Raw genomic sequence first — 9569 nt, forward strand, 5'->3', positions numbered from 1 at the left:
GATCTATCCTGGAGAATATTCCCTGTGCACTTGAGAAGTGTATTCTGCCACTTTCAAGTGGAATGTTGTAGAAATATCAATTAAATCTATCTGGTCTGTTGTGTAGTTTACAGCTTGTGTTTCCTTATTTATTTTCTATTTGGATGATCTGTCCATTGGTGTAAGTGGGATGTTAAAGTCCCCTACTATTATTGTGTTACTGTCAATTTCCCCTTTCATGGTTGTTCGCATTTGCCTAATGTATTGCGGTTCTCCCATGTTGGGTACATAAACATTTATAATTGTTACATCTTCTTCTTGGATTGATCCCTTGAGCATTATGTAGTGTCCTTCCTTATCTCTTGTAACAGTCTTTATTTTAAAGTCTGTTTTATCTGATACAAGTATTGCTACTCCAGTTTTCTTTTGATTTCCATTTGCATGGAATATCTTTTTCTGTCCCTTCACTTTCAGTCTGTATGTTTCCCTAGGTCTGAAGTGGGTCTCTTGTAATCATCATATATATGGGTCTTATTTTTGTATCCATTCAGCCAGCCTGTGTCTTTTGGTTGGGCATTTAATTCATTTACATTCAAGGTTATTATTGATATGTATGTTCTTATTATGATTTTTTTAATTGTTTTTTGTTTGTTTTTGTGTGTCTTTTTCTTCCCATGTGTTTCTCACCTAGAGAGTTTCTTTAGCATTTGTTGTAAAGCTGGTTTGGTGGTGCTGAATTCTCTTAGCTTTTGCTTGTCTAAAAAGTTTTTGATTTCTCCGTGGAATCTGAATGAGATCCTTGTTGGGGAGAATAATCTTGGTTGTAGGTTTTTCTCTTTCATCAATTTAAGTAAATTCTGCCACTCCCTTCTGGTCTGCAGAGTTTCTGCTGAAAAATCAGCTGATAACCTTATGGGGATTCCTTTGTATGTTATTTTTTTGTTTTTGCTGCTTTTAATATTTTTTCTTTGAATTTAATTTTTGTTATTTTGATTAATATGTGTCTTGGTTTGTTTCTCCTAGTGTTTATCCGTATGGGACTCTCTGTGCTTCCTGTCTTGGGTGACTCTTTTCTTTCCCATGTTAGGGAAGTTTTTCACTATAATCTCTTCAAATATTTTTTCATAACCTTTCTTTTTCTCTTCTTCTGGGACCTCCATAATTCATGTGTTTAGTGTTGTCCCAGAGGTCTCAGAGATTGTGTTCCATTCTTTTCATTCTTTTTTCTTTATTCTATTCCTTGGCAGTTATTTCCACCATTTTGTCTTCCAGCTCACTTATTCTTTTTTCTGCCTCAGTTATTCTGTTATTGATTCCTTCTAGTGTATTTTTCATTTCAGTTATTGTGTTGTTCATCTCTGTTTGTTTGGTCTTTAGTTCTTCTAGATCTTAGTTAAACATTTCTTGTATTTTCTCAGTCCGTGCCTCCATTCTATTTCTGAGATTCTGTATCATCTTCACTATCATTACTCTGAATTCTGTTTCAGGTAGATTGCCTACTTCCTCTCCATTTATTTGGTCTTATAGGTTTTTACCTTGCTCCTTCATCTGTGACATATTTTTTTGTCATCTCATTTTTCTTTCCTTTTTTTTATGAGTGGGATTGTGTTCCTGTCTTACTGGTTGTTTGGCTTGAGGTTTCCACCACTGGAGTTTGTAGGCTGTTGCATAGATCTGGGTCTTTGTGCTAAGATGAGGACCTCTGGGACCTCTGGGAGGTCACTCTAATAAATATTCCCTGGGGTCTGAAGTTCTCTGTTATGCCAGTGATTCAGACTCAGGGCTCGCACCACAGGAGCTTCAGCCTGACCCCCAGTTTGTGAACCAAGATCTTACAAGTTGCATGGGGTGGCAAAAAAAAAAAAAAAGAAAAAGAAAAAGGAGAACCATAACAAAGTAAAAAATAAAATTAGACTAGTAAACTAACAGATACATTAGAAAAAATATAAAAATAAACATATAGATGAAACAACAACGGGAAGGTAAAACAGAACCACGATAGTAACTAAGAGGAGGAGAAAAAAAATAATAATAATAAAATTAAAAATGGTGGAAAAGACCTTGGCTGTGGAGGGCAGGACCTAAGCTTGGGGGAGCTTTGGGTGGTGGGCAGGGCCTATGCTTAGGACCCACAGGGCTGGAAAAGGCTCTGGGGAGTGTGGGGGGTTGGGGCTTAGGCTCAACAGAACAGCAAGGTCCCAGGCACAGAAAGGGACCAGGCGTGCTTCCTGCCTCAGGCCTCAGAGGGTGGGGGACCCCACCTGGGATCCCAGCTGGCTTCCTGGGCTCCAGTGGGTGGGGCAATCACCCTCTGCTCCTCTCCTGCTCCTCCGGTGCTGGAGGACCCTTCCCTCCTGCTTCTCCTGATCTCCCTGACTACCCTCCAATGTCCCCAGGACCCAGGCAGCCTGGATGGGGATTGGAGGGTGGGGGACCCGCCTGGGAACTCAGCAGGCTCCCTGAGCCCTAGTGGCAAGGGCAAACGCCCTCTGCTTCTCTCCCACCTGCCTCTCCTGTTCTCTCCCGGCATCCCTCTTATGCACTCAGGACCAACCGTGCCCAGACAGGACCTCTGAGGGCGTAGGACCCGGCCCGAGAGCCAGGCAGACTTCCCCTGTGATTGGGCTGGGGAAATGCTGGGTGTGCTCCCCCAGATCCAAGCCCCCTGAGGGTCCCTCCAGGCATGGGAACCTCTCCCTCCTCTCAGCCACCCCTCAGGGGCACTGGTCCTGTCTGGCCTCTACTTCTCCTCTCACCTCAGTCCCCCCCATGTCCTACAGGTTCGCTTAGGGGTTCCTCCTGTCTTCCTGGGTGGCAGGGTCCCCCACCAGAGTCCAGCAGGTGCCCTAGTTTTGGGGACACATGAACTCTGCATCTTCCTACACCACCATCTTGACTCTGCCTCACAATCTACTCTTAATATATTTTTTGCTGATTATTAATCACATATACCTTCACTAAAAAGAATTAATTTGACAGCACTATTTCTAACAATTGTGTAATCATAATATTTGTAAACATAGTTCTAAAAATTTACTGAGACTGCTTCAGAAATGTCTTATAACTGTTTTGACAGATATTAGTATTCTTGGCTGAAAGCATAAAAAACAGAATGCTTGTGATGTAAGCTGAAAAGAAATTTATTGAAAGGATATTTAGGAAGTAAAAAAAAAAGGTCACCAAACACAAAATGGCAGGAATAAGGGAAGGTAGGCAGTACCCAGCCCTATAGCCAAAATCATTTCAGCAAAGCGTTCCCCACTGCTAGTGCTGCTAAACACTGGATGAAACAGCTTGCTTTACTGCTACAACACTAGACTCTGGATATGCCCCCTGATGTCACTGTCACTTCCATCCCTGGAAACCACTGCCACCTCCTGGCACCATAATGGATCCGCCACTCTCAATAAGAGCATCTGAGTCTTGTACTTAGGTCACTTGCTCATGTCTCAAAATAAGGAGGCCTGGGAAGAATTTCTTTGTCTTTCTGAGCTCTTTGACATCTAGAGTCAGGGATCAGTTCTGTCTGCAAGCTAAGACTCATAGAATAGGTATATTCCAATATAAAAGGAAAGTTTGTATTCAAAGTAACAGAAGCAAAAACAACAAGAAAAAAACAAATATGCACTAATGTACAGAAGAAATTAAAGAGACTGATGAGTTAATATCTGTTGAACTTTGGGGTATAAGAGGTCCATCTTGTTTTATTAAAATTTAAGCTGTAAGGAATGGAAACCAACTAATTTAGCTGCTTCATTTTTTTTTTCCTACGAGGCAAGTAAGTTTGAGTGGTTAAGTGACTTGTCTATTGAAAACTAGCATGTTCATTAATTCATACATTTAGCAGATACTGAACACCTAATATGCATTAGAAATAATTCCTTTTGATGGGAAAATAGAAAATAATAATAATAATAAAAGAAGGAGGAGGAGGAGACATTTTCTGTCCTACATACCTTATATTCTAATAAAAGAAGACTGATAAAAAGTAAGTAATCAGATTAGAAGTCATGATATTTTCAGTAAGTGATAATTTATGTAATGAGGAGTGACCAGGAAGTGGCTGAGAATGGAAGTCAGAAAGAAAAGTCAGGTTACACTGAAGGAATGACTTCAGAATCAAAGCTTGGATGATAAACAGGCAGCTTTCAAAGATCCAAGGTAAGGGCATCTCAAGCACAGGAACCAGCTTATTCAAAAGTACCAATGAATGAACAAGCTTGGGGTGTTCAAGATACAGAAAGAACGTTTCTGTTCTTGCAGCATAATGGTGCAAGGAGAGTAGTGGTATGAGATTGAAGAGACAAAATCTAGAATCTAGCTCATTTAGTATATTATAGGTCATGACTGTAGATGAAAATTGAATATGACTACTATTCCCTTGTGTGTATTTATTTTTAATTTGTAATTTTCTTTTTATCTTTGTATTCAGTATTCAGCAGTTTCACATTTATATGTTTTTCAGGTGATTTTTCTTTATTTTCTTCTGCCATTTGGTGGTACTTTTCAGTCTAAAGACTCTTATCTTTCTTCAGTTCACAGGTATTTTTTCACATTATTTCTTTGATTATTTTCCCCCTCCATCCTGTCCATTTTATGTAATAGAATACCTTGTCAGTGGAGACACAGATATATATGTCATATCTCTTAGCATTTAATTTCAATTTTAGAATATTTTTGCTGGTTCTTCCAGTTTATTGTTATGTATAATTCTGTCTCATTTACTCTTTAGAGTTTATATTAAGAATCAAGTTGTATTGTTGTTTTGTGTGTGGGAGAATAGATTAGCATTTTATACTGAGTTTTAAAAAATATTCCATTCTTCCTTATTTTTAGTTTAGAGTTTTATCATATCATTTTAAAAGTTTTACTTACTTATTTTATTATTTACTGTAAAGTCTATTTATTTTCATACTTCACTTTTTAATAATATACAAACTATAAGATAAAAATTATTTTAATATTTTATTATTTACTTATTTATTTACTTTAAATTTATTTACTTATTTTAATATTTTAGTCTTGTTTTTCTGTTAAATTTTATTATTTTCATTAACTTCATTTCCTTGGACCCTGGTTAGTTCTGTTTTTTTTATTGTTGATGGTTTTGTTTGTTATTTTTACTTTGCTTAAAAACTTTCTTTAATGTTGCTGTTGTTCTGAAATGCTTGATGTCTCCAGATTTTCCACTCTGTTTAAAGGAAAGGAGTTTAAATCAAAACATATTGGCAGCTGGTAGCTAGGGTATGTTTTCTCAGTAAAGTGAGAGTAAAATATTTTATTTTCATCCAAATTGACTTTCAAGTATATAATCTACAAGCTATTATAAACAGGGAGGATCCTTAGTATTGAACGTAGGTTATGATTCCTAGAGACTTAGTTTCAGTGCTTGAGAAATAGTTAAGTTACAGGAAAGCTTTAAGGAATATAGGTAGCTCATTATCTGTGTATGAGGTTCCACATCCATTGTAATAATACAGCTCATAACATACTTGGGGCCACTGTTCTGGCTCTCTGTTATCATTAATCACTAAGAATCTTCAGTGTCTGAATTTACTAATTTAGCTTTAGTTTTTGATGCAGGGAATCCTTAAACTACTTCTTTGAGATTTTAAAAAGCACTTTAATTAATTGCCCAATTACATTGAATTTAATCACATGATTGATTGCAATTTTAATTAATTTAATAGTATGATTGATATATTTTTAAACTAGAATTTTGAGCAAGTGTAAGGGTAGAAGAAGTACATTTTCAACATGCAACAGCTCAACAATTTATCTCCCATCCTTTCTCAAGAAGCTCCTAGAACATCTGTTCCACCAAAACAGTAGAGGAAGACAAGAAAGAGGATACTGTGGATATGATGCAGGAAGAAAAGTCTTATTTAAAAATACTATATGTAGGGGCTTCCCTGGTGGCGCAGTGGTTGCACGTCCGCCTGCCGATGCAGGGGAACCGGGTTCGCGCCCCGGTCTGGGAGGATCCCACATGCCGCAGAGCGGCTGGGCCCGTGAGCCATGGCCGCTGGGCCTGCGCGTCCTGTGCTCCGCAACGGGAGAGGCCACACCAGAGGGAGGCCCGCATACCACAAAAAAAAAAAAAAAAAAAAAAAAAAATACTATATGTCATTTACCTTTGTAAATTAACTGCTCTAAACACTTTATACATATTAATTCATTTATATCTCATAACACCCCTGAGGAGTAGGATTTGAACCAGTTAAAATTGGCTGTAAACTCTACAATATGCTGCCTCTTCTTATGCAGTACTGGGAAGGAAGTTTTTAGAATTATGGTAATGGGATATTTGAGGCCACAGCTATGCAGAAAGCTTTGAAAGCTATGTGCCTCCCCAGGTTTTTTGTTGACTAAGGAAAACTCATAGAACATGTGATGTTTGATCTTACAGTTAATTGAATTCACTGTTTTACTTCAATTAAAGAAAGAATAAAAAGAAAATTTAATTGAGGGACTATTGGATGTTGTGAGAAGGCACATTATAAAGGACCAAAGGAAACTGAAAATATGGGGGAAAAAAGTAGTAATTAAAACTTCATGAAAAACAAAGAAACTTTGTCTAAAAAGAACAAAATGTAAATTGAGTGCACTAACTGGGTCAAGGCTATCAGTATTTAACTACTCATAATAATGAAAGTACCAAATGCTGATTTAACATTAATGTGACATAATTGTATTGTGATTATAGAATGTGAGTATAAGAACTAAATATTTATCTTAATGGGAGGCAATAGGTAATCTATTAATTGATAAGTTCAGAGTTGGTAGAATTTACATATAATTTCAAAATACAAAAATAATTAAAAGAGCTTCAAGTCGCCTAATCCAGGGGAGCAGAATTAGAAGGCAGTGTTCTGTTTGTCTTTTGAATAACTTTTAACATTTTCCCCCTATAATTTGAAATTTTAAAACCAGGACATATCGTTTCCTAAAAAAAAAAAATTAAAATGTAATAATAGAGGAGAAAGCAGGAGAGATGAATCGACAGAGGAAAGCTCTTCACAAACCAAAGTAGAGCGGAAAGAAGAGAGAGAGTCAATTCTGATGTTATTTGATAGATTTTATTGTTATTTGGGCTTAGAGTTCAATCATTATTATAGCTAATTATATCATTTTACCTTAGCAATTTTGGTAAATTTACTCTCTCCAGATATAGGTCATCATCTTCTGTGCAAAATGTATTCTTCTGTGCTCCCATCTAAGTTAATGCATCACTTCTTCATGTGTCTCATGTCTCAGTTATGACATTCACATCTACCAAGTCATCTCAGCCAGAATCTTGGAGTCATCTTTGACATCTCTACCCTTTTTATGTCCACAGGTCACAGACTCCTGCCAATTCTATCCAATAATTCATCCAGTCTCTCCTTTTTATTCCTCTCATTACTGACATGTTTCAAGTCTTCATTGTCTCGTCTGTTTTTTTGCAAGACCCTCTAAACTGCAAACTTCAAAATTATCATTTTTATTAACATTCTTATTATGAATAATTTCAAACATATGTGAAAGCAGAAAGAAAAGTATAATGAATCTGCTCAGGATCTAGTTTAAAATATTATTATTTTACTTTATGTTAATACTAATTAGGCAATCTGTGAGTTTCTTTTCATTTACTCTCTGTATTCTTCCCACACCATTTTTTGATAGTTGTATACTTTCACAGTGTATGGACACTATATACTATTTAATTTCCTTATACCATCATTTAATTTTAGGTATGGTTTATACTTAATATTTGCTACAAATCCTTATATGTACTGACATTTATTCAGTCATATTAGTTGCATGAAGCTTGCTCTCAGAGAAGGGTTCATGAAGATCAGTATTCCCTGTTTATAATAGTTTGTATCTTCTTGACTTGAAAGTAAGTATGGCTGTAAATAAAATCTTTGGCTCATATTTTCTTTCCTTGAGTTTCAGAAATACATTATTCTGTTGTTTTCTGGCATGTTAAAGTTGAATAATCTGGTAGTAATCTGATATTTTTTCCTTAGTCACTTGGTTTTTCTACCAGAAAAATTCTCTGTTTTTAAGGTTCGGTGGCTTTACTGGTATACGTTTTGTTTTGGCTCTTCTAGGTCAGTCTTCTCAAATATGTCGTCTGCCATTTCAATGTGTTGTTTGAAGTCTTCTTTTATTTCAGAAAAACATTTCTTACATTTCATTGCTTTGCTTTTATTTGCCTCTCTCAATATCTTTTAAGGGCGTTGTATCTGTTTATTCTCTTCTTTTGGATAAAAACAATTTCCTCCTTTCTATCTTCTACTTCTCTTAAGCAGAAGTATAAAACTTCTAATTTAGTTTCTATTTCTGAAATGGTTTCTTTTCTTTCCTTCTAATTGTTTCTTAAATTGTGTAAGATCTTTTGTAGTTTTGGCTTCTCCAATCACATCATATATGAGTTTTTCTAATTTCAATGTTTGTTTTTCTTTCATTGTTCTATCATTTTGTTATGTTTCTTTAGCTTGTTTTGAAATACTAAGTCAGTTTTTTTTTCTGGTGTGCCATTATTTGTTGTAGGTAAGTTATTCTGCTCTTGTTTTTATTTAATTTATAGTATATTTGCATGGGCTTTACTACAGTCTTTTCTATTGATCATATATGAATGAAATTAGTCTTCCTTTCTATACTCTTAAAGTAGAGAATATGTCAAGATAGCATTCCTAACTTCATGGCTCTAGAACTTCTTCTGTTATTTTTATAGATGTTAAAAATATAGCCATCACATATATACAATGGAATATTACTCAGACATAAAAAGAAACGAATTGTTTGTAGTGAAGTGGATGGACCTAGAGACTGTCATACAGAGTGAAGTAAGTCAGAAAGAGAAAAATAAATACCGTATGCTAACACATATATATGGAATCTAAAAAAAAAAAAAAAAAGGTTCTGAAGAACCTAGGGGCAGGACAGGAATAAAGATGCAGATGTAGAGAATGGACTGGAGGACACGGAGAGGGGTGAAGGGTAAGCTGGGACAAAGCGAGAGAGTAGCATGGACTTATATATATTACCAAATATGAAATAGATAGCTAGTGGGAAGCAGCCGCATAGTACAGGGAGATCAGCTCTGTGTTTTGTGACCACCTAGAGGGGTGGGATAGGGAGGGTGGGAGGGAGACACAAGAGGGAGGAGATATGGGGATATATGTGTATGTATGGCTGATTCACTTTGTTATAAAGCAGAAACTAACACACCATTATAAAGCAATTATACTCTAATAAAGGTGTTAAAAAAAGTATATATAGCCACGTATTTAAAAAATCTGTTGGTTCTCTCTTTCTTTCACAGTTCTTTCTGAACCTTCTCAATTTAGATTCTATATCCTATAGCTTCTCTTAATGTAGAACTGTTCTAGAAAGGACATCTTGTTAGTGGGTTTCAAGGATCCATAGGGCCCAGCGTCTTCCACCACAGAATTTAGACAGTCTCCTTACAGATGCCTTTGAATTAGAATGTGTACAACCCTGACCCAGTTTTGGCTCCTGTGCTCTGATTAGCTGGTCATCTGTCTGTAGGTGATGTGAAGTTCCCAGGCTCTCAAGTCTATCTAAATTCACTTTGCCAT

Source organism: Physeter macrocephalus, chromosome 1 (genome assembly GCF_002837175.3).
Source record: "Physeter macrocephalus isolate SW-GA chromosome 1, ASM283717v5, whole genome shotgun sequence".
NCBI classification, from domain to species: domain Eukaryota; kingdom Metazoa; phylum Chordata; class Mammalia; order Artiodactyla; family Physeteridae; genus Physeter; species Physeter macrocephalus.